Source organism: Monodon monoceros, unplaced genomic scaffold (assembly GCF_005190385.1).
Source record: "Monodon monoceros isolate NGI ecotype Baffin Bay Population unplaced genomic scaffold, NGI_Narwhal_1 Super_Scaffold_21, whole genome shotgun sequence".
Taxonomy (NCBI): domain Eukaryota; kingdom Metazoa; phylum Chordata; class Mammalia; order Artiodactyla; family Monodontidae; genus Monodon; species Monodon monoceros.
In genome coordinates, this window is record NW_021703778.1 from 25,041,056 (window position 1) to 25,066,100 (window position 25,045).

General features: G+C 51.9%; 1 protein-coding gene across 3 annotated transcripts in view; it reads right to left on the bottom strand.

Moving 5' to 3' along the window:
* The window catches only part of PFKFB3 (6-phosphofructo-2-kinase/fructose-2,6-biphosphatase 3), an 81,911-nt gene that overhangs the window by 39,065 nt on the left and 17,801 nt on the right, over positions 1-25,045 (bottom strand). Inside the window, exons 1-2 of one of the 3 annotated variants that reach the window (XM_029237928.1) lie at positions 16,368-16,938; positions 15,037-15,156 (exon numbers count right to left, since the gene is read on the bottom strand). The exons of 1 other annotated variant lie outside the window; for it this stretch is intronic. The gene's annotated coding sequence lies outside the window, so the exon portion shown is untranslated. Of the gene's footprint in view, positions 1-15,036; positions 15,666-16,367; positions 16,939-25,045 lie in introns of those variants that run through there. One more of the 3 variants, XM_029237927.1, reaches the window with a different exon arrangement.

Consider the following 25,045-nt stretch of genomic DNA (forward strand, 5'->3'; position numbering starts at 1 on the left):
ACACACACACACACACACACACACACACACACGACCTGGTCTCCAGCACTTCGTTTCCTCAACACACACACACACACACACACACACACGGAGAAGAGCCGAAGTCAAAACAACTGAGGTTCCCGACCCAGGACCCTGGTGAGGACAGAACTGACAAGCAGCCACCTTCTGCCGTGTGGTGAGCGCCCAGGGCGATGCACCAGGAGCCGAGGTTGAGAAAGTGGGGAGCAGGCTGTGTCGCAAGTCTGCTTACGCCCCATGGCGCGTGCAGCTCTGCAATTGCCAAATCAGAGCTGACATCCTTTCCCCTCTCTGTTCCCCCTTGGACTTCTTCCTTCTCCCGGGGGAAAACATTCTAAAAATAGAGCCAAATCAAGCCAAAAAAAAGTTTAAATGCAGGTTTTATAAAACAGCACTGAGTAGATGTTGGAAAGCCTACAGCAGCTGGGCCGTGCTTATGCCTAGCGTTCAAGTTAGAGGGGCGGGTGGTCTGTAATCGCCGTGCTAAGACCACGCTGCGCATGTGTCCGGTTCTGGGAGACGCCTTTTAAGGGAACGGTCACAAACTCAGACACGTCCAGAGGAAGGCAATCAGAAGGCCCCAGCCATCTGGAAACCACTCTGTGAGGAACAGCTAAAGAACTAGATGTGAGATAAAGAACAAGATGATGAGGTAAAATGATAAACAGGTACCAATACAGGGGAGCTGACTTGCATTGTGTTGCTCCCGGGAGCGGAAGCCCGATTGCGGGCTGGAGGCTACGGGGGACCATGATGGGACAGAACGATGACACAGTGCCTGCCCCATTGTGAGCCCCCGGCCCAGCTCATCAACTTGGTGATTTGGAGCAGGGCACTTCTGTACACCTGAAGTGTGGAACGACCTCATGATCTCAGTGGTCCTTTTCCGTTGTAAAGTCTTTAAGTCTAGAACCACGATACTAAGTGAATCGTGAACCACGATACTAAGCTGCTGACCCAGCATTTAATCACACATCTGATCAGCCTGGGTAGCCAAGGGGCCAGGAGCCACAGATTGGGTGGAACATTACTCTGACAAGCCCCTTGGAAGACAATAGCCCTCCGGTGATCCCGGCTGACGACTCATTCTTTCTAGTCACCCGTTGGGGCAACGGAGACCATTACGGCCCTTCTGAACCAATCAGAGACGCCAGCTCGAAACCCCAGACGAGAACGGAGTTAGACACCTAGACCAGCGTTTCCCATCTAGTGATGACTGAAATCTCAGGGAATGACAAACGTGTGGGACCCCAAGAGGCTGTTCACCCCCGTGTAGAAATTAGTTCTGTTTCAAATTTCTCAAGTTTGAATCAACAAACACAATCTTTAAATATTTTTCCTATGGCAGCCTTAGAGGTATGCCCCTCCGGTCTCCCTTTAAGAAAGAACTTGCTCATCAGCTATGAGGGGTGCAGTTAAATGAGTCTCCAGCCACAGCACTTTGGGATCCGTGGTGGCCTCGGAGCCCAGGCCATGCCCCTCCCGGCAGCTCCCAGGTAAGGACTGAGCCCAGCAGGGCACCAGGGCCTGGCTGTTTCTGCCCACAATGGGCAAGCTCTGCACTGAAGCTCCCCACCGGGGCTGGCAGAGACTTCTCAGAGATGCCCTCCACCTTTTCCTGCACCCCCCCGCCCCGCAGCTCGCCGTTCACAGGTATCAGGCCTGCAACCCTCTCCCTTTATTTTTCACAAGCACTACCCCCAATAAATCTCTTGCACTTCTGACTCCTGTCTGCTTCCCCGAGGACCCAACCAACACACATGCCCAAAATAAAACAGCTTGAGAGCATCCGAGTGTGTACGGTGTTCACAGAAGTTAGGGTGAAAGATGATGTGCTCTTGATGCTTGGCTGGCTTATCGCTCCGATGAATTACCAGCAGCCGCTCTGAGGGGTTTGGCCATGGTACAGCTTTAGACAAATTTAGTCTCAGTTATTTGGTATTTGATGTATACCCTGTATGGATGACTGTGTAAAGATGGGAACCACAAGAATCACTGATGTTGACATGTGACTTCATGAGAAAATGATAAGGAGATGTCAAACAAGACACAAAGGCCTACTTTAAGGCATTCCACGGGTCAAATCTGGTACAAGTTGGGCAACAAAATGAATAATAGTAATAGGTTATAACCCTGAGTAAAATGAGAATCCCCAAATCCATTCACCTGTAAATAAAACGAATGAATGAATGGGTGCAGGAGATGAAAGAGCATCTCTACACAGAATGCCAACAAGTAAGTGTAAAAGCAATGATGAATTTGTAAGGCACTACTTGGTAATAATTATTTCAGATAAGAGTCATCGAGTGGCTGAAAGTTTGACAAGAAATGGGATATTTGCAGCATCTCAGAGTATCTCCCCACAAGACACTTATTAATTACAGAGGAGGAATAGAAACCTCACAGTAGAGGAAGCTGGCAGACGCCATCCTACACAAGGGATCAAAGTGAACATGGGCAGGAATAAGACTAAGACCTACCACACAAAGACCTACCCCAAGGACACGGCACTACTCCCCGGATGTTCCTGCCAAAAATGTAGAGGCAGGATCTAATCATAAAGAAGCAACAAACAAACCCAGATAGGGGGATATTCTAAGAAATACACGGCCTGGATCCCGAGGAGTTACTTGCACACCCATGTTCAAAACAGCATTATTCACGGTAGCCAAGAGGTGGAAACAACCCAAATGTCCATCCACAGATGAATGGATACACAGAATATGGTCTATCCGCAGTGGAATATTATTCAGCCTGTAAAAAGGAAGGAAATTCTGACGTCTGCTACAACATGCATGAACTGTGGGGACATTATGTTGAGTGAAATAAACCAGTCATAAAAGAACAAATACCGTATGATTCCACTTACATGGCACACCTAGGGTGGGTAGGGTGGATGGATGGATGGACGGATGGATGGATGGATGGAGAGAGAGACAGACAGGCAGAGGAGTGAGGGAAAGAGAGAGAAAAAGGGAGAAGCAGAAATCAAATAGGGTAAATGTTAACATTTGCAAAATCTGGATAAAGGCTATCTTGGAAGGCTTTGTGCTATTTTTGCAACTTTCCTGTAAGTCTGAAATTATTTCAAAACAAAAAACAAAACTCAAAAAAAGTTTTAAGTTCATGAAGCACCTAAAATGGTAGTAAAAAAATTTTAAGTTCATGGAGCACCTAAAATGGTAGTAATTCTGCACATTCACTTCAAGAGGCTCTTCCTCAGGGTTGGAATTTGCACGCATCTGATCAAATCACGGCATCTCTCATATTTCAAAACCTAATGTTGAAAGATAATGTATAATGGCAATTACATTTAATTTAACTTTTCACTTGTTGGCAACAAAAGACCTGCCACATGGGAATTCCCTGGCGGTCCAGTGGTTAGGACTCCGAGCTTTCACTGCCAAGGGCCTGGGTTTGATCCCTGCTCAGGGAACTAAGATCCCACAAGCCACGTGGCTTGGCCAAAAAAAAAAAAAAAAAAAGTCCTGCCACACAGGAAACAGGTAATTTGTAGAGAAGCAGCCTAGAATAGTTGCCTAACATTTCTCTCCTCATTTACTATATTTTAAATGGTGTAACACAAGCCATGTCATATGTATTACACTATATTAAACAGTGTAACATACGCTATGTTGTACATATTACACTATTTAAATATTATAAAGTTATGTAGAGCAAAATATACTGGCATAAAGGATGCTTGGCTTTTTACTTTTAAAACACTCTGCAGGGGACTTCCCTGGTGCGCAGTGGTTAAGACTCTGTGCTCCCAATGCAGGGGGCCCGGGTTTGGTCCCCGGTCAGGGAACTAGATCCCACATGCATGCCGCAACTAAGAGTTTGCATGCCACAACTAAGGAGCCTGCCTGCCACAACTAAGACCTGGTGCAACCAAATAAGTAAGTAAATATTTTAAAAAATCAAAAACAAAAACACTCTGCAGAAGTCTTGGAACTCCTCCCCGTCACCTCACTGGCCAGAACGTGGTTTCCACACTGGCCACAAAGTCAGGAGGGAAACTCAGTCTTTTATCCGGACCAAATGCCCAGGATTCTGCTGCTCAGAAAGGGGGGCCCGTGGATGTTGGGGGAATGCTCGCAGTCTCTGCCATAGCATCCTTTACGGATAACACAGTTTTTCAACAAACCCCTCTCAGGAGACATAGTCTTTTATTACAAAAAGAGTGGGGAAAGCTATTAAGCTTTGCACTCAGACGAGACCAATGAGGTTTATATGTCCCGTCTCCAACCCGAACAGGTACCGTCGTGCAATGCCTTTTTTTTTGGCCACGCCGAGTGGCTTGCGGGGTCTTAGTTCTGGGACCAGCGATGGAACCCACGCCCTCAGAAGTGAAAGTGCCGAATCCTGACCACTAGATCACCAGGGAAGTCCCTACAATGCCATTCTTGAACTCACCTGTCGAAAATTCATGTTTCCCTTCCATAACCAAAGTAAATCAAATAGCATGTGTTAGCTGTAAAATACCGAAAGCTGAAGATCTGTTTCAGTGGATGTGGAGACGTGGCCCACTGCCCGCCCTGCAGCCCCTCCGTTTCTCCCCGGCTGCCTGCACCTCGCTTGGGCAGATGGGGGAGGCGGAAATACCCAATTTCAGGGTAAGCTGCCTCCCGTCCCATCCGCAAGCCACTCCCCCTGGCAGGTCTGGCTGTGACCATCTGACCCGTTCTCGATGGAGAACAATAAAGAACATCCTTTAGGTTTAAGCTACTGATGGTCAGGAATTCTGTGAGTTCTAGCCAAAAGCATTCCTAACTGGCAGGTGTACCATGAGAATCATCAAAATTCTAACGCAGACTTCATACACAATTATTATGTTAACAATATAATCGAGAACAAAAGAGTTTCACTTAAAGTCATTTCTCTTTTTATATACCACCAAAAACACCACCAGAACAAAAAAAAAACTTTTGATTTTGGCCTCTCTGCATCCCTGAAAGCAAGGGAAGACCCCAACAGCTTCACTGGAGCCACCCCAGAAAACTTGGACAGGGCTCCTGCTCTTGCGGGAGAATCAGCAAGACCTTACATCACTGTGGAAAGGGTTCCGGGGTTTTTGTAATAAAGGAGGAAGGAACTATTGATCTAGTATAACTGGGTGAGGCCTGAGCCCCACAGAGTGACCTGCCTCAGCTCCCAGACTGAGCACTTGTCCAGCCACACCAGAGGGAAGAAGGACGGGACCAGAGGGACCACATCTGAGGCCCTGGCCTTCCTCCACCGCCCTCCTCGCCCCCTCAGTTGGCCAGTTTTTGTGGCCTGTTCTCTTCATCCTTATCAAGCTTTCTTCCAGAAAAGAACCTGCACCCCATCCCCATTAGATTATCAATGATTGCTGGGTGGCTTAAAGCATAGCCCCTCCCGTGGTCCTTGACTTAACCGGCATCCAAGCCCTTAAGCTGAAGAGACAGCACATCAGGTACAGATCCCGAGGCCCTGCACGTGGTGGGTGGGCTCAGGACTGGCCTCTCGTGGCCTACATCTGCTTCCAGGGGCTGGTCTCTTCCGGGGGGGATCCCTGAGCCCCTTCATGTCTGCCTGCTGAGGGGAATTCTCTCTTTGCTTTGGTCTTTAGGAAACTGGCCCGAGCCACTCAGCGTCCTGGCCTGGGCCCCCCCAGATCGCTGCTTCTGGAGCTGGAAAGACACCCACACCCAGAAGGAGGCAGAGGCACAAGGCTGCCAGGCAGAGGTGTGCAGGGAGAACCCTACTCACTCGGAACAAGAGGGAGGCAGAGCACCGGCTCCAAGGGCGTCCTTTGGGTGCACAAATCAAGTAGAAAACACCCCCATGGACGAATAGCCAATGCAGGGGACCCAATCTGATGACCCAGCTCCACAGTGAGTGGTCAGAAACTCATCACCAGGGAATAAGGAGGAAAAGGATAAAAGCCAGAGACACAGAAGTCACTGGACCCAGATGGTGTCACTGCCGCGGTGAGTGCGTCTTTTGGACACTGTCACGTGCCATATATGAGGTGTACTGCTGCTAGCAGAATACGGCGACAAGGAAATTACACATAAGATAATGCTGGTGGGATACAGAGAACAGACTTGTGGTTGCCAAAGGGGAAAGGGGTGGGGGAGGAACGGAATGGGAGTTTGGGGTTAGCAGATGCAAACTGTTACGTATAGAATGGCTAAACAACAAGGTCCTACTGTATAGCACAGGGAACTATATTCAATATCCTGTGATAAACCATACGGAAAAGAATATGAAAAAGAATATATATATGTATAAATGAGTCACTTTGCTGTACAGCAGAAATTAACACAACATTGTAAATCAACTATACCAATACTGCAATAAATTTTTTTTAAAAAGTAATGCTGGCGGGCTTCCCTGGTGGTGCAGTGGTTGAGAGTCCACCTGCCGATGCAGGGGACACGGGTTCGTGCTCCGGTCCGGGAAGATGCCACATGCCGCGGAGCGGCTGGGCCCGTGAGCCATGGCCGCTGAGCCTGCACGTCCGGAGCCTGTGCTCCGCAACGGGAGAGACCACAACAGTAAGAGGCCCGCGTACCGCAAAAAAAAAAAAAAGTAACGCTGGGGCTTCCTTGGTGGCGCAGCGGTTCAGAGTCCACCTGCCGATGCAGGGGACGCGGGTTCGTGCCCCGGTCCGGGAGGATCCCACACGCCGCAGAGCGGCTGGGCCCGTGAGCCATGGCCGCTGAGCCTGCGCGCGTCCGGAGCCTCTGCTCCGCAACGGGGGGGAAAAAAGTAATGCTGGTGGAATCTCAACTTTCTAGAATATATTAGATGTGTCTATAGATCAGAAATGATAGATCTAGGTGGTTGAATTATAGGTGATTTTCATTTTGTGAATGTATTTTAAGATATTTTATAATGACTAGAATACTATACTATAACAACTATTTGATAACCATAATAGTAATCATTATTAAAACAGCTACCATTTATCAATCACTAAATCTGGGCCAAGCTCTATGCTCAAGTTTTACATATATTTTCTCAACAATGCAATCAGGTAAGTAATGGTGTCACTAGTTTTCAGAGAAGGAAATCCAGGTTGAGAGGCAGAAATCCTGCACCAGCTCACACGACAGGGATTCAAATCCAGATGTGCCTGCCGCAAAGTTAATAGTTGTTGCCGTTAACTACTGCACCCCATCGGCCTCGTGAAATGAAACCCTTTTAAAAGAAATATATATGTGTGGGTGAAACTGGTTAATGGGGGCAAGAAAATGGGAAGGATGGCGGGTCTGGGCTGGAGGTCTGCTGGTGACCCTCAGGCAGGAGGGGCCACCGGGAGCCCCCGTGTCACCCAAAGGAAGAGGCCCCTGAGGTTTAACTCCGTGGGGAGGGAGCCTGAGGTTGGCAGCCCTCACTGCCCCTTCTCACCTACTTGCTGATCCAAACAGTCTTCCTGGAGGAAGACAAAGGCTCTCATTTCTCAGTCTGACCTCCAGTGCAAATTTGGGTTAAATAACACTTTAACAAAAACAAGGGACACAGTAAATGACTAGCATATTAGCAACTATAAATAGGGGTGTCTTCTGATCACCTTCTTTTTTTTTTTTTGACAAGGGAACTCAAGAGCCCCATGCTGGAGGTTGGAGGAAAGGCACCAAAAGGAGAAGAAACTTATGGGTCTTGGCAGATGCTACAGCCTCCAGGTAACGTGGATGGGATGAGCTCCCTGCAGAAACAGCCTGGCCCGGGATGCCTTGTAAATGGACTGTGGGTTAAAACAGCAGTCGTTTCCATAATCCTCCCAAAGCAATGAGAGATCAAATGAGGATGTACGGAGAGAACTGGAAGACCTCATGGGCCGATAAGAGTTGCTGAAGTGAACCAACTTCAGCAGGAAACCCTCTGGGGCACGACCTGGTCACCCATGCGTTTCTTCCACTGAGCCTCATGGAAAGCCAGGCCTTAGCCTCCTGGCTATTTCAATCAGGTTTGTTATGTCCTGGGTTTCAATAACTTGAGATCCCAGGCTGATAGGCTGGATAATCTAGGGGGAAAAAAAACGAGTGAATATGCAAAACTGATTACTTAACCTGAACCATGATACAGATCACTGGTTTTCAGCATCAGGGACACATGAGAACCATCCAGAGAACATTTTCCAAACATCCGATGTGTAAACCCCATGCTAGACCCATTCGGTCAGAACTGCTGGGCAGGATTTAGGCTTTGCAGTTTCTTAAGAGCCTCTCAAGTGATCACTGTGTCTAGCCAAATCAAGATCCTAATTTGCACCACACCTAACCAGCCCTATGCTGAGCTTCAGGCTGGGGCCACAGGATTGGGAGAAGTTCGTGGCATCTGACTACAAATGCTTTATATCTTGTTCAGGAAACAAGACATATCTGCATGGGAAGCAACTAGTAGACACAATCGCCATGGAGTTTGTTGGTGTTTTGGAGAGATCTGTGAGCCAAAAAACCTAGAATAAGTGAACCTCTCGGAGTCGGTGTGCCCGCTACACCTGCAGCCTTTTCTTGTTTTTGTTTTTATTTTTTTTTGCGGTACGCGGGCCTCTCACTGTTGTGGCCTCTGCCGCTGCGGAGCACAGGCTCTGGACGCGCAGGGTCGGCGGCCATGGCTCACGGGCCCAGCCGCTCCGCGGCACGTGGGATCTTCCCGGACCGGGACACGAACCCGTGTCCCCTGCATCGGCAGGCGGACTCTCAACCACTGCGCCACCAGGGAAGCCCTGCAGGCTTTTCTTTTCCGTGCCTTATGACCAGCCACTTACCAGCCTTGAAACTTGTTCTTGTTTGTTTTGTTTTGCTTTTGAGAATGAAGAACTGCGTTGACCTTCTCAAAGAAGGCTGGATAAATTCTTAGGATACTCAACTACTAGGTAGTTTCCAGAGAAAATTCCCTTCTACCTGCTTTGCTAGGCTAGAAAAGTCCCCCGAAAGGTCATTTACCCACGAGGTCCGTTCACCCAACGGAGACGAGGAGAATCACTGGGAGTCCCCTCCCCACCCCCCATGAGAGCAGCTGGGGTGGCAGGTAAAGACTAAGTCACCTAGGGATGGGCCTGGGTGCATGCGTGTGTGTCTGCGTGTACACGTGTGCACGCAGGGCTCTGCTGCTTCAGACCCTGCAGGGCTCGGCCATGTCCACTTTTTGAGGCCAACAGGGTGGGTCCACAGGGACAGACGGACACTCCGGCTGACCCTGCCGTGGAGCAAGTGGGGTCCCTGGGGCACCGGCAATGGGGTTGCAGTGTCTGGCAGAGACTCGGCCCTCTGCCCTCCTGACCCTGGCCCCAGACCCTGGACTGGATGACAAACTTCACCCACACTTGGGCATCGTCCAGCTGAGCCAGGGAGAGCCTGGGGCCAACTCGCCGCCTCCTCCACTGGCCTCCACGGGCCCCCGAGCCAGGCTCCATGTCCGCAGCCTGGAGGAACAGGAGTGGGCGGAGAGCCAGCCCGTGGGAGGCATCGGGCCTGTGATCTGGGAGGCCCTGCTTCTCCCAGAGGTGGTGTCAGGATTCCAAGCCGCCCCAAGTGTGTGCCGGGCTCCCCTCCGCTACCTGCCCCTCCTCCTCCCCTCTTCTTGTGTGTGATGCACAGACTCGCACTTCCCAGAGGACGGGTCAGGGGTTAGAGAGGCAGCCGCGGGGAGGAGGGGGACGAAGAGTCACCAGAGCAGAGACACCACGGCTGGAAGCCAGGCTCCACGGCTCCAACTCTTTTGCCCTGTTTTGTTTCTTTCTGGTGAAATATATGTAACCTACAACGTACCAATTTCACCATTCCTAAGCGTTCAGTCCAGTGGCACTGAGCACATCCACGTGCGGTACAACCATCACCACCATCCACCTCCAGAAATTTCCATCTTCCCAAACTGAAACTCTCACCCACTAAAGGATAAGTCCCCCTCCCCCTCTCCATCGGCCCTGGTAACCTGCATTCTACTTCCTGTCTCTGAATTCCCCAGAGAGGTGGAATCCATGTATTTGCCCTCTCGTGACTGTCCCATTTCTCTTAGCGTGATGTCCTCAGAGTTCACACGTGCTGCAGCACGTGTCACAAAGTCCTTTCTTCCACAAAGGCCGAGTATTATCCCACTGTGTGGGTTAATGCATTCATCCGTCGATGGGCACCTGGCTGCTTCCGCCTTTTGGCTGTGGTGAACGTGCATGGGTGTACAAACGCCTGTTCAAGGGTCAGCTTCTATGATTAGGATGTGCCTTAGTTTTAGGGACACATTCAACAATTTGCCATTTTCCGGAGAACAAATAAACCGAGTAGACCATCTTAAGTTTGAATTCTTAAAAGTAAGGCAGTCAGAGTACAAACTGCATACATCCCATGATCAACTTTTTGGAAAAAAGTAGGAAATTCCCAGAAGTGATAGCAACAGCTACCTCTATGTTAGGGAAACACGGGTGATGCCTTTCTTTCGTTGTACTTTCCTGCCCTTTCTACAGTAAGCCTGTATTATCGTTATCCTTAGGGGAAAAAAAATAGTACTATGTTTTTCCCTCGGTCTGAATGCCTTTGGACTGCCTGTTGCCCTGGAGTCCACACTGACTTACATATATATCATTCACTCACTCATTCATTCATTCGTTTGTTCAAAATAGCGCTAATTCCAGACATTTCTAAAAGCTGGTAACTTTGAATGGCTGAGTGCTGAGAGTCCAATCCTTCCCGCAGTCGCACCTGTCACTTAGATTGATCTCACTCTACACCTGTTAAAGGGCACTCCCCACTGGAGCTAGTCACATGCCTCATTGTCACTCAGGGGGCTCAGAGGTCAGCTCACAACTCACCAAACTGGCAGGAGCACTGGGTTCCAGCGCCAGCACCGCTGTCTGCCTTGGCTGAGTCTGGCTCCCATGCACACCTCTGTTCGTGCCTCCCGTACCTACCCGCTCAGACAACAGGATTCCTGTCCACCTCGGGCTCCTGGGGCGCCAGCTTCCTCACCATTCAAAAACCCAGCCTCCGACAGGTAGAACTCAGGGGGATGGGTTCCTTCTCTTCCCCCACCTTCTGCCCGTTGCCTTTCTGGGCCTCCACACCATCCTCTGAGGACCCGAACTGATGGTGACACCCCAGAGCAGAGGAAGGAGGGACAGGAAAATTCCTCCAGCTGGGGGTCTCCTCCCCATGCCCCAATCTTTCTGCTTGTAGATGTGGCCTTTCAGCACCAAAGGGAACAAACTGTTAGTTGATAAATGATCAGAAAGCTCCCAGCACAGAGTAAGGGACTCGGAGAAAGAGCTCAAGAGCAGCATAGGGTCCTACAAGTTCAAGCTTTTGCCTGCTTCACCTTCATCTCTTGCTCTTCCCTGGTGGGAACCAGACTGCCTGGGTTCAAATTCACCACTTACCAGCTGTGTGACCTTGGACCAAGAACTTAACCTCTCTGTGCCCCAGTTTCTTCACTGGTAAAACAGGGTAGAAAATAGAGCCCAGGAAGTTTAGCTACTTTTATTCCTAGCCAATAAATTCATCACAGCTCCCTTTTATTGAATGTACCAGGCATCGTGTTAAGTACTTAAAAGAGATTATCTCTCATCCTTAGAACTACCCAACCGGGTAGGAACTATTGCTATTCTGGAGATAAGGATGCAATCTCAGAGAGATTAAATAACTTGTCCCTGGACCCGGAGTGGTAGAGAAGCCTTCCACAGTGGTCACCAGAGTAGGGAGGAGGAAACTGGGACTAGAGACCATTTCCCAAGGCAGTTTGTTTCAAAAGTGGGGCTTCCCTGGTGGCGCAGTGGTTTAGAGTCCGCCTGCCGATGCAGGGGACACGGGTTCGTGCCCCGGTCCGGGAAGATCCCACATGCCGCAGAGCGGCTGGGCCCGTGAGCCATGGCCGCTGAGCCTGCGCGTCCGGAGCCTGTGCTCCGCAACGGGAGAGGCCACAACAGTGAGAGGCCTGCGTACCGCAAAAAAAAAAAAAAAAAAAAAGTGGTGCCAGCAGTGACCAAAGTCCTACATCAAATCCCACCAGCCCAATGTGCAGAAGCAGAAGCGCAGGGTGCCCTCTGGGGCAGAAGAGGCAAGTAGGGGCCAAACACAGGCAGGGGGCCTCAGACACTTCCCCACGTGCCCTGCCCTGTGAGGCCTGGAATTGCTCCAAAAGCAATAAATCCCTTGATCCAGCAGACAAATTCAAGGCAAAGATGCCCACTCCCTGCCCCCAGGAGAAGTAACACCTGACTGCATTCCAGAGCAATCGCCAAAGGCCCCTGTGTCGGGGAGGCGCTCTCTGTCCACGTGACAGGCCCCCTCCTCCCCTCCCGCACCCCCTGCCGAAGTCACTTGGTGATACCACCACCACCACCACCCCCCGCCCCGTCACTATGATTTAGCACACACACACATCCCCCCCGACGCTTCACACCCCTCCTTCCTGTTTTATTTCCCCCCCTGCGCACTTATCACCATTAACGTGCGTGTTATCCTGTTTACTGTCTCATCTCCTCCATGAGGGCAGAGATTTTTGTTTGTTTCTTTCTGCCGCTAATGAAGCCTTGGGACGAACGAAGCCCGGCCCCCAGTAGGTGTGCCGTAAACATCCGGACGAGTGGGTGGTGCTGTGCTGGGCAGCGTGTGCCCACAGAGGCCTACGCAATGGGGCCTGAATAAACAAACGGGCTCTCTGAGTCTGGGCATCACTGATGTTCGATGCCTCACGTTTCCCATTATTACCCAGGCGGCATCCAAGTCCGACGGGAGCTTCTCCGTACGTTGGCCCCTCCCGTGTGTGGGGTCTTCACACCAGCCCCACTTCTCACATCCACCCTCACGTGCACCCCTGCAGGTGCCCGGAGCTCTCTGTGATGCACTCCACCTCCCAGAGTTTTCCACACTCCCCAAACAATCTCCACCCCATGCCTGCATCCAAAGCTTCCCATTAACTGGGTTTCCCTGAAGTCTTTTATGTGTAGGGGAAAGAGAATCTGGTACGAGGAATTCATACAAAGATGTGAATGGCTGCATGTCAGTCACCAGGTAGCGGCTGAATTTCTGTCCACTGGGAGTCAGAGCAAAGCAGTTAGCCCGAACCCAGAGGGTTCGGGCTGACTGTAGAGCTCGGAAGTGTGTCCTGTAAGAAGCCACTGCAGAACCACAAGCGCTGGGGTGGCTCCCTGCAGGCGCTCTTAGCGCTGCACACCGGAGTCATAGGAGGCCTCAGAGTTGCTCCCAGCCCAGGAAGCCCAGCTCGGAAAGCCCCCAAGAGCACGCAGTCAGGGGGCTCCCATCTGCTTTCCCCAGCCCTGGCCAGACAGCACCTGCATCTCCCGTCCTGATTTCATCCCCGATTTCTTCCCAACCCACTCGATCTGTTTCATGTACTTAGACTTCAGGTGAGGTTTTGTTTAGAGATGGTTCTGCGGCCCTGAGAGATCTGCAAACCACCTAGTCCGGGCCATCAACTTCCCAGAAAAGTGGATCCAGACGGAGGTGGCTGGCCCGAGGCACTCACAAGTTGGCGGCAGCTAGAACCCAGGTTTCCAATCCCCCAAGCCATTTTTAAAATCAACATCTCGTTCTCATTTTTGTAACATACGTACAAAAATGCACCCCTCGATAAAGCTCCAGGTGAACCCGCCTGCGTAACCATCGCCCGCGCAAGAACTAGGTCACTTCCCGAAACCCCAGGAGCCCCGTGCCCTTGCCGGTCACCACCCACTTATGATAATGGATTAGTCTGTTTGGTTCAAGCGCTACGTCAGCAGAGCAGCACGTTACTGCTCTCCTGGGTCTGGCTTTACGCACTCGACGCTGTGCCCGTGAGATTCTTTCGTGTCGCCTCTTACAGCCGTGGTTACTTCGTTATCACTGTTCCATTGCACAATGTACCACAATTTCTTTCTCCATGTTGCTGGAACGCTGAATGGTTTCCACTGGGGGGCTCTTGCGATAATGCCGCTGGGAACGTTCTTGCAAGTCTGGGCACATAAACGATTCCTGTGGGTCTACACCGAGGACTGGAGCTGCTGGACCACAGTTCAGTAAATATTGCCAAAGCATTTTCCAAAATGATGATAGCAATTTTCACCTCCAGACGAGCGTTCCTGTCACTCTAGTCTCCTCAATACTTGGTCTCTTTCTTTTTAGCCATCCTGGCTGAAACAGGGACAGACAGTTGACCCTTGAACAGTATGTGTTTGAACTGTGTGGGTCCACTTTTATGTGGAGTTTTTTCAATAAAGAGAGTACCTGTGTTTTCATTTTACAGACCCTTAAATTAACTAAGGGTGGGGAAACATTTGTGGCACTTAGAGATCATGATACGTGGAATCAAAAGAACAAAGGTTTGAGTCCTGATTCGCTCCAAACTGTGTCAGCTTCCTGCCCTTGGGTGAGTCATTTATCAATTCCTCTGTTTTTGAGGCAGAGATAGCAGTAGGTGGATTCTCGACTATGTGTGTGTGGGGGGGGGGGGTTGGGGGGTGTCAGCACCCCTAACCCCTACATTGTTCAAGGGTCTGATGGTGGCTTTAATTTGATTTCCTAGATGACTAGGGAGATGGAGTCACTTTTCATTGCTTCCTGACCATTTGGATTGCCTCCTCTTCTGAACACAATGAGATGTATATCTGTGTTTCCACATTAAAGCCCTTTCTGGTTTGTTTGGTTTTTCTTTCTCCTTCCTCCACAGTGACTTTCATGGAGCAACGCCGTTTCCTGGGTAAGGGCTCCGGAGCCAAACTTCCTGGTCACGTTCCAGCTCCAGTGACACAGGGAGTGGCCATCACTCTGGGCTCTATCCCTCCCCATGCCCAGCGACACCCTCTGTGAAACGGGACTGTGGATGCTAGGACCTCACTCCTTAAGCTTGAATGTGCGCACGCAAACATCCAGGACGACACCTGCACGAACTAAGTGCTCCATGCATTGGGATTTTGACCGTGACACCTGGCAATCTGCCCCTGAAAGAGCCTGAAACTGCAGAGAAAAAGGACAGAGGGCGCAGAGCAAGACTGAGACAACGTTTCACAATCTGTTAGTAATTTTTCACAATCTGTCAGTAATTTATCACCTCTTCAATAGCGGCCTCCTGCTTCTCCCTATGAAAAAGAGAGATTTCCCTCATGCGCGGGAACCCGAGAAGAGGTGATGCTGGTGTCCGAGGAGAGACGCTGGGTCCGATTCATCTCCACTGAAAAAAACCAAACAGGCCCATGCATGAGGCTCGCCAGGACCCCAGGTCCGGGCATCACCCGCAAAGCCTGCAGACTGGGAACTCGGAGCCCCTGGGCCCCACGGAGCGCCAGGTGGCCTCACACCCACCCTTCGTCCCGCCATACCCAAAGCGCTCAGTTCCGGCCTCGCCGGCCAGTCCCCACGGTCCGGGGCAGGGATGACCATGTGCCTGATAGCTGGGCTCCATCTCAGCCTCCTTGGCCGGGGCCTCGGGCAGCTCCAGGCAGCAGGCCCAGGAGGTCAGCCCGGGCTGTGGCCACCCTCACTTGACGGAACCTGAGCTGCACCTGGGGACACCCTGCCTGGACAGCCGGGCCAAGACCAGGCCAGGTGCTGGGGGTGCTGGGACTCTTCTAAGAAGCCCCATGCTGGATGAATGGGAAAAGTAGGTGATGCGGCCAGACGGGAAGAGATCAGGGAGGGCTGGGCTTCCGGTAAACAGGCCTGGTCAGTGAAACGATGTAAACAGCAGGCGTGTGCCAGGAGACCAGGATGAGTCACCAGGCCCCAGCTCCCTGAGTGTACAGACAAGGAAACTGAGGCTCAGGGAGGTTAGAAGCCCAACTGGTGATCCCTGGTCCCTCTGACCATAACCTGTTCCTCCAGGCCCCTCCAATCCCCACGGCTAATTAGTCACCAGACCCTATTTTACGTAAGGTCACTCATACAAGTGATCTGTGTTCTCCTTTCCTACTGTCTCCTGTCAGATGTAAGCCCTCGAAGCTCCTGAGACCACAGGTCGTCACTTCCCATCTCCTCCCCCAGCCTCCCTATTCCAGTCCAACATACACACCGCTCACACACTCATCTCCTAAAACGGTACTTCAGCTCTGTCCTTCCCCCTGCTCAGGAACTATCACTGGCTCCCTACTTCCCCTAAGACCACTTCCAACCTCCTCAGTCTTCACTGCAGGGACCTCTCTCCCCTGCGCCTCCTCCACTTGGGCCAGAGATCTGCTTCTTTCCCCAGACATGCCCTCCCCCACCCCCTTCACCCCCCACCCCCCCGCCTGTCTCTGCTTTTCTACAGAGCAACCCTCCGGAAATCCCTTTCCTCCTTTCTGTCCAATCCCTACATGTCCTCCGTGTCTCTTAGCATCTCTCCCTTGCTGTTCCCGTGAGCTTTTATTTCCTGTACTACATCAAACACTGGCATCCTGTCTGCACCTTTTCACATGCGTGGATCTGTGTTGTACGTGTGTGTTCAGAGCCTGAATGTTCTCTCTGCATCCAACACAGCGGGCAGCATAGCCCCCCAGAACGTGGGTGCTGAAAGTATACGCTGATGGACTAGACACACACAAGACGCCGACAGCACGCACAGGCTTCTTGACAAGCTCTCCGTCCAGTTTAGATGCACTCGGCCTTGGGAACGCAGAGGCTACGGAATCTCACATCCACCTTCCATGGGCCGCTGTGGACACAGACACGAACACAAGCAGTGACTGTTATAGAAGTGCGTGAGGGCCTGGTGGAAGGAGCGAGGAGAACGCTCAATTCTTCCACGAGCAGTCTGGGAAGGCTTCGTGGAGGAAGTGTTGTGAGGGGAAATCTGAAGTGTCAAGTGCGGGAAGGGGGAGCACAGGGGTGAGAGAGGAGGACGTCCCCAGTTGGAAGAGTGTGTGAGGGGGTCTGGGGAGGCCTGAATAACGGGCCTTCGTGACTGAGCAGGTCGTGAAGACAGGCTCATCACGAAGGGGCCTTTCCTGGGGAGCGACAGGGCAGACGTGCTCCAGCACTCCTGGAGGTGGAGGATCTTGTCCTGCTGCTGCTTCCCAGGTGCTGTCTGGCCTTGGGGGGCTGGTAAATCACTCTGGTCCTCAGTGCCCAGGTCCTGGTGACCCATCACCTGCCATGTGTTCCTGGTCCTTGTCGGAAACCAAGCCTCTTATGTCTCCCAACCCACTGACTGCTGGGTCTCGTTAGGGGTCTGAGAATTTAGTGTTTGAACCACAAGGACGCTGAGTGGTGACCGGATGCATCAACAGGGCATTCAGATGTTTACCTGGAGAGCAACCTTCCATTCGGATGCTGCAGACACAGGGGGGGATGTCCACCTGTCCCACGCCCAGGGCCACCCCTTCTGCTTCAGGACGTGCCAAACCAGGCCTGGCTGTTACATTTGAGGCTTCAGGGAAAGCGTTAGAAATTCTCTTTTCAAAGAGACTCTTCTCATGCTGTGTTGGAGAAGCTTACCACACTCTGGGCCACCACAAGGCTGGTGTTGAATGCGCGTGCCTTCCACAGCCAAACCCCTTTGTACATCAGTCAGCAGCCCAGGAAGGCTTCATGGAGGAAGTGGGCTTACGAGCCTCCTAAGTGGGCTTCTTCTAGCCAGAGGGGTTTGAAGGGGGAAGGTGGGGCTTCTAAATGGCAAGACATGGGTGTGAGGATGGGGACGGTGGGGCCTGTGCTGTCTGTTCACAGTCAACTCCTTTCCCAAATCTGTAGACCAAGCTCCATGGGCTCCAGACCCGAGGTCACAGACTCTGGGGCCCAATGCTGGGAAATATTCTTTAGAGCCAGCAGGCTGAACCCCATCCAGACTCTGGCCCAGAACAGACTGGAAGAAAATCCTCCCACCTCGGTTCCCGGAGGGGACATTTCCGTTCTTGTGCTTGAGGACAATTCACAGCTACGTTAAGTGCAAATGGTCAAACACTACTTAAGAGACACATCACACTGGATAAAAAGAAAAAGCAAGCCCCACGAAAAGAAATCCAGCTTAAGTATGAAGACATGCATCATTAAAAGTAAAAGGATGGGGGAACTACAGCATGCAAACACTAGTCAACAGAAAAGGGAGCTGCTGTATTAACAGCAAAGTAAATTTCAGAACAAACAATATTAGCAGTGTTCAAGAAGGACCTTCCTTAGCGGGTAAATAGGCTGATTTAGCAAGAAGACATAACAACCAGCATAAATCATTAGGATTATCGTTATTAAGTTTCAAATGTATTGATCACCATCGTTTCTGTTTCAGTCGAATTGAGGAGAAATTCCAGTGTCTGCACACTGAGTCCCCTGCTGCCATCCCCCTCCCCCCCCTTATCTTGCTGAGACCCTGAGGCCTCAGCCTAAACGCTCCGCCAGTTCACCTTCTCTGCTGCTCCTTCCATGGCAACGGGAACCCGCAGCAGCACAGAGACCTGACCCCATCACGGCACCCAACAGGCTGGTAGATGCATCTTTGCTCCTCTGTTTCCCTCCTTAAGGCCAAGGACTGCCTCGTTCATCCCTGAATTCTGAACACTTAAGACGGGACACGTCCTAGATACTTATCTGATGAATGAATGGAGGATTGAAGTCCTCAAAAACTCAATCCTCTTAGCTCTCACTGGCTCCTAGAATAGAAACAAGTATTTATTCCAACATAAAGAACAAGCAAGCACGCAGCGGGAAGAGCCTGCCCTGCTCCACTGCTGCCCAGCCCTGCAATCTTAGATGAGTCGGCTGACCACTCAGGGCCTCAGCTTCCTCATTTACAAAGTGGTAAAAGGAATTCTAGGCCCGGGGAGCTGTGGTTTTTAGGCAGCAGTGTCGAAATGTGCTTTGCCAATGTTAGTTAACGTTAGAAGCGGTAAGTACCAACCGTGTCACCTGTGTCTCAGAGTGCCCAGACAAGGCCGGCAAGGGAAGGGAAGTGCGGGGAATGCACAGAAGGCAGGAGGGGCGGGGGCCGGCTTTAACAGGGCGTACCTGTTCGCTCACCTCCTCCCTCCCCCTCCCCTCCCCCTCCCCCCCTCCTCTCCCCTCCCCCTCCTCTCCCTCTGCACTGCATAGGGTTAGGGCCATCTGGACCAAGCAAAGCAACGTCATATGACCCAGGGCAATGACACATCCCTGATGGGAACAGATGCCAGGACCTCTATGATATTCACCACACAGGGACTTCCATGCAGCGCCAGGGGTAAGGCTGGGACATTCTGGGGAGGAGGTTCCAGAATATCTGTTCCTGACCCCCTGCTGGCTTCCAGGTTACACTCTATGACTAAGACACCGGATGAATGGATACTGTGGCAAAAAAAAAACGGGGGGGGGGAGGGGAGAAACACCATTTCACTCCTTCTGAGTCAACCCTCCAACTGCAGAAGGGGGAACTCCAGCCCAGACCTATTGAACACAAATTTGCATTTCAACTGCATCTCCAATGAGTCACGTGCATTCAAGTTTGCAAAGCACTGTTCTCTCCCTGCTGTGTCATCATTTCTCTGAGCAGTGGCCTCCCAACTTCTCTGATCACAAATCACTACCCCCCAATAAGATACGTCTTTAGTTGTAAATTATATACAGGTGCTACTGCGCTGATATATTATGTACGTTATAAAACTTGCTTGAAAGTTAGAAATTAAAAAGGATGAGTTAATAATAAGTAGAAAGAGAAGTTGCAGTATTTTCTTCCTGCACTTGAAGTCATCCTTTGGGGGCTGAGGAAGGACACAGGCATACACCCTGCCTTTCCCAGCTGCAGGATTAAGGAGGGATACTCAGCACAGAGGTTCAGTTGGGGTCCTGGCAGCGGTCCTCTCCTCTGGCTTCTCAGCAAGCGCTCACGCCCCGGTATCACCCCCACCACTCTCGTTCTTAACCGTCCCATTTGCACCACCGATGGCCTCAGGAATATGTGTGGCTGAAAGTTTCCACTCCCGTTTAAACGTTCATCTTTCTGTATTTCATTTGTTACAGGGGCACGAAAGCAAGCATACATGAGGAGTGGAAGAGAGTGGGAGTGAGCTTGGAAGATAGATTTCTCTTTTGATGTGAAAGCAATCCACACTCTTTCTGATTTCTGGATCACCAGACACTCCAAGCAGTTTCTCAAGATAAGATGAGGATCAAACGACAGAGGTTTTTTAATTGCTTCTAGCACGCTGCCTACTATCTTGGAATAAGGATCTATTTCTGGAGCTCCAGGAGATGGTAAACCTGGTTCTTCTGCTTGAAAGCAAAACCACCTCCTCAGAGAACCGGCGGGCAGGCCCCCAAGGCACATCCCCCCAGCCCTGCCACTTCAAAATAACCACAAACAGACATCCAGGAAATTCGCTGCAAAAAAAGATTCCCAAAGTGTTACTAATTTAAGGTTCGTACAAACAGGGAATAGGAAAAGTCAAGTCTTTCCAGAGAGCAAGCCATACATACAACCAGTAAGAACGTCAGTCTTCTAGTGTACAGACCCAGAACCTCAAAGAGGCTGGTGAAGGTTTAAGGAAATGCACATCTACAAAACTAAAACTTCATAAAAACATAAAATTGGGAGTCAGGCCAGGGCCAGTCCTCCCTAGGGTCTCTGATCCTTGTTGCAAATTTTGTAGCAAGCCCAAAGGCTGGGATTTTGCCCCATTACATACGCATTTAAGGATGCTGCATTTTTTAGAAGGATTTTTAAAGATTCTTCACACTTGTGAGCCTCTCCCTGGACCTCAGAAAACTACCCCTTTCTCCCAGTTCCTCGCCCACACCCACCAGTCAGCAGGGCAAGTACACACACACACACACACACACACACACCCCCTGCCCGCTGGAGGCCTAAGGAACAAAGGCCCAAGATCAAAATCAAAAATCCAGCGGGAACACAGGTCTGCTCTGTATCTACTGAGGATGGACATCTCCTCCCGGCTCCCAGCAACTGCAATGATTGTGGCCCGGTTTTGAGCCCCTTTCACTCCTATTTCCACTGAAGTTAAGATCCAGCTCTGCTTGTAGCCACCAGAGACCCCATTACAACCCCACAGGTGTGCGAGTGAGGAAAACTGGAGAAACTTTTCGCCCCCAGGCCGAGGGACGACCCCATCAGCTGCACCCGGGAAAGCACGAGGGGGTCCCTGCTGGAGAATCTGGGGAGGCGGGCTGGGGGGTGTTCCGCCGAGGACCACTTTGGGGGGTGCGGTCCCAGGCAAATGGATCACTAGCAAGTTTCCTAGACAATCGCCACCGCGGACCACCTGCCTTCCCACAGGGCAGCCCTGGGTGTCAGGGTCAATCGGGCCTGGAAGGGCAGTGAGACCTCCAGGCGGCAGCAGATGCAGTGCTGACCGCTCGCCCCCGCCCCCCGTCGTCCAACCCACTGGAGCTCACTCAGAAGCGGGTGGCAGCAGCAACCGCAGAGCTGTCATCGCTGGGCTGAGGGCACCGGCTGTGGAGCACCGAGCACGTGCCAGGCCCAGACTGGAGTGCTTCCTGCTTCATCCTCAGGACCACCCCACTCGGCTGACGGGGGAGGAAACTGAGGCACAGAGACATGAAGGAACTTCCCCAAGGTCACGCGGCTGGTGTGTGAGCCCAGGAAGCGTGACTCCAGAACTCGAAGCAATATCCCACCTCTCTCGCTTGCAATCCCAGCCTCCAGCACAAAGCCTGGGCGGTTTGATCTTATTGACCGAATCCCTTATTGAATGAATTATAAGTGAATACAAAGACCACCGGGCAGGGAGCAGGACTCTGGCTCAGTAAGCACGAACGTAAGTGGGGTGTCTCACGGCTAGCTTCCAAAGCACTCATCACCTCCACCTCCACAGCTACCCACCCCTCCCCCAGCTGCCCTTTAGGATGTGAACGTTGCGGGGGGGGGGGGGGGGTGGAAGCTAGGGAAAGAAGAGCGCTGTGACTTAACCTTGGCCCCTACCCTAACCCTAGGGTGTTTATCAGTTAAAATGCAAGCTGTGGGAAAAACGGACCAGAAGGAGGGAGGCAGACAGAAACATTTCCCCCTCTCTACACTGTTGATTAGGGCTGGGCTGGGCTGCCTGGGAGACGACCAACGCCTTGATACCCTGGAGGCAGAGGAGAGAGGAGGACCCAGGAGGTTAAGGATGAAAAATCAGGAGATTTACTGAAAGGAAGGAGAGTGGACCTTCAGAAATCGCCTCCAGAGCTCTAAAAACTGTGTCCAGGGCAGAAGTAGCCTCAGACAAGTTCCTCTGGGGGAAGAGGGCTCAGCTTGGTATTTTCTCACTGGGTTTTTTAAATAAGAAATTGTAACCAGGAAGTGAGAGAGTGGCATGGACATATATACACTACCAAACGTAAAATAGCTACTGGGAAGCAGGCGCATAGCACAGGGAGATCAGCTCAGTGGTTTGTGACCACCTAGAGGGGTGGGATAGGGAGGGTGGGAAGGACGGAGATGCAAGAGGGAAGAGATATGGAAACATATGTATAACTGATTTACTTTGTTATAAAGCAGAAACTAACACACCATTGTAAAGCAATTATACTCCAATAAAGATGTTAAAAAAAAAAAAAAGAAAGAAATTGTAACCAGGTCCGCTAGAGATCCAAGAAAAACCAGATTCTTTACAAGCATTTCATACCCCTACCTTCCTCCCAGGGATGCTAAAATGGGATACACTGAACAATTTAATACATGCAGTGGAGACAAAAACTGACTCCTAAAGTACTCTTGTCTTTTCAGAAAGCATGAAGCTATTAATTCATAAAATGAACCCAAGACCTCAGGGAGGGCCACCTCCTCTATGCATCTTCCCTAGAGGCTTAAAGTCTGAACTATGAGGCACTGAGGGCCACAGAGAGACTCCAACCAGCCCGGGCCCTCCCCTCCTGACTTGTCAGGGCACTGTGTCTCATGCTGCCTGCAGGGCTGACATGTACTCAGGTCAGAGTTATTTGTTCCCCCAGTCCTCAGCTCTTAATGCGTTGGTCCCACTTTTAGCCAGGTCTAGGCAGACAGAGTGGGCAAGGGGCAGAGGGGCAGATGCAAAAAGAGGGCTGGGAGGCCATGACAAAGAGTGACGACCGTTGGATACTGTGATCCCATCTGTTAAACTCAAAGTCAAGATTGCTGTAACAGGGCTTCCCTGGTGGCACAGTGGTTGAGAGTCCGCCTGCCGATGCAGGGGACACGGGTTCGTGCCCCGGTCCGGGAAGATCCCACATGCCGCGGAGCGGCTGGGCCCGTGAGCCATCGCCGCCGAGCCTGTGCGTCCGGAGCCTGTGCTCCGCAACGGGAGAGGCCACAACAGTGAGAGGCCCGCGTACGGCAAAAAAAAAAAAAAAAAAAGATTGCTGTAACAAGTATGAGAGCACTTGCAGGGACAATGGATCAGAGATGTGCGTGGCTGGAAAATCTGACTTGCTGGTGAGATAGGGGCCCTCCTCCTTCTCAGGTAGCCGTGGCATCCTGTCTGGCCCAGGATAACCTCCCTCTTCATCGGAGCTAGAATCAGTGACACCACTATCCTCCAGTCCAATGCACTCCATCAGTGCAGAAACCCTTTGGCACTGTCATTACCCCCAAAGTAACCCATCCCATTAAAAACAGATACATCGTGAAAACTGAAAAGGCAAGGGCTTTGGAATCTGGCAGATCAGAGTTTGAATCTAAGCTCCACCATTTTCCTACTGATACATGTAAACACCTAGCTGTACCAGGTTTTTGGAGAAAATGCCATCAACTTTCTTCCCTGCCCCGTCTCTGTAATTGACCTGAAATTCACCTCCTGTAAACATCTCGGTTCTGTCAGCTCAGGCAGCACGGGGAACCAGAGCAATCCGAGAGTCCTTCACATATTTGCAGCTGGGCTCGTGTGCCCCCGAGGCCTGTCTGGGCTAAACACCACAGTTCTTCAGCCACTCCTCATATGACTTGGTTTCCTGACCCTCCACTAGCTGAGTCACTCTGCGAAAGTTAACTTCAGAGAGAAGAGTCGTATGTAGCCACGGTCCCAACTCATTCTAGGCTCTGGGGGAGGGGGAGGGCTGGGATGCGGGCTGAGGGGAATTGCTCAGCTCGGGGTCAGACCCGGGCCTCAACCCGGGGGTAGGGGAGAGGGCTGGGAAAGCTTGCATGCAGGGGTGGTTGCGGTTTCTGGGGTTCACTGAGGCCCCCGACCCTCGGGAGGCGTCCTCTCAGGGTGGCTGTGCGGGCTCTTTACACGATGTCACACGGAACATCGCGTCCACAATCAGCGGGTTTGGTACGTCTTTCTGCCGGGCAGGAAAACGCAGCGCGTGCCACTTGCACTGTTTATTTCCCGAAAATAAAAACACTGCACGCGCTTACGCAATCTCCCGCGTCCAGGGCTCTTTTTAATGCCTCCCCGATCCCCTTCCTCTTCTGCGGCGCGCACCCCGCCCCCGCCTGGCACCGCTCGGGTTCGGCAAGCCACCTGCCGACATAGTTCCTCTGGCGCTTTAACAAAGCTCAGCCACTCTCAGGCCTTCTCAGAAGAAACCCTTGGCCGGAAAATAAAACCAAGCCGCGGGGAGGGGATGCAGCTCGGGGTGCGCGGCAGCGCGCGGTACACGCCGCGCCCACGTGCAGGACCCGCGCCGCGGGGCAGGCTGGGGTGGCGCCACGTGAACGCTGCGTGGGGCGGGCCGGGGCGCGCGCTGACCGGCCCGTGCGCCGCGTTGACAGCCAATCCGCGCGCCCGACCGCACACCCGGTCCTGCCCCGCCCGCCAGGCCCCGCCCCGCCGCTGCCTCGTGTCCGGGAGTGACCTCTCCAGGGGCGGCCCGGCTCAGCTGACCTGCGCGCAGGCCATCAGCCCCAGGAGGGCGAGGCGGCGGCTAGAGCAGGGCTCCACCTGCAGGCTCCTGCCTGGCCTCCCGCCCGGGAGACGCCGCAGAGCCCTGCCCGCCTGCCCCGCCTTATCCCACGGTACCTGCCCACCTCCGTCCCCACAGCCTGGCTCCAGGAGTTGTATCAAGGGCGGCAGAATCTGCCACACCAAAATATGCCTCTTGGCTTAAGGGTTATTTTGAGCTGGTTATTTTTGAGAAACCGCAGACACAGGAGAAGTTACCCTTTTACAAGGGGAATTTACATTAGAAGGGGGGGACTTTCTGGGAAGCAGCACTTATTCACCTGAGACACCTGTCTG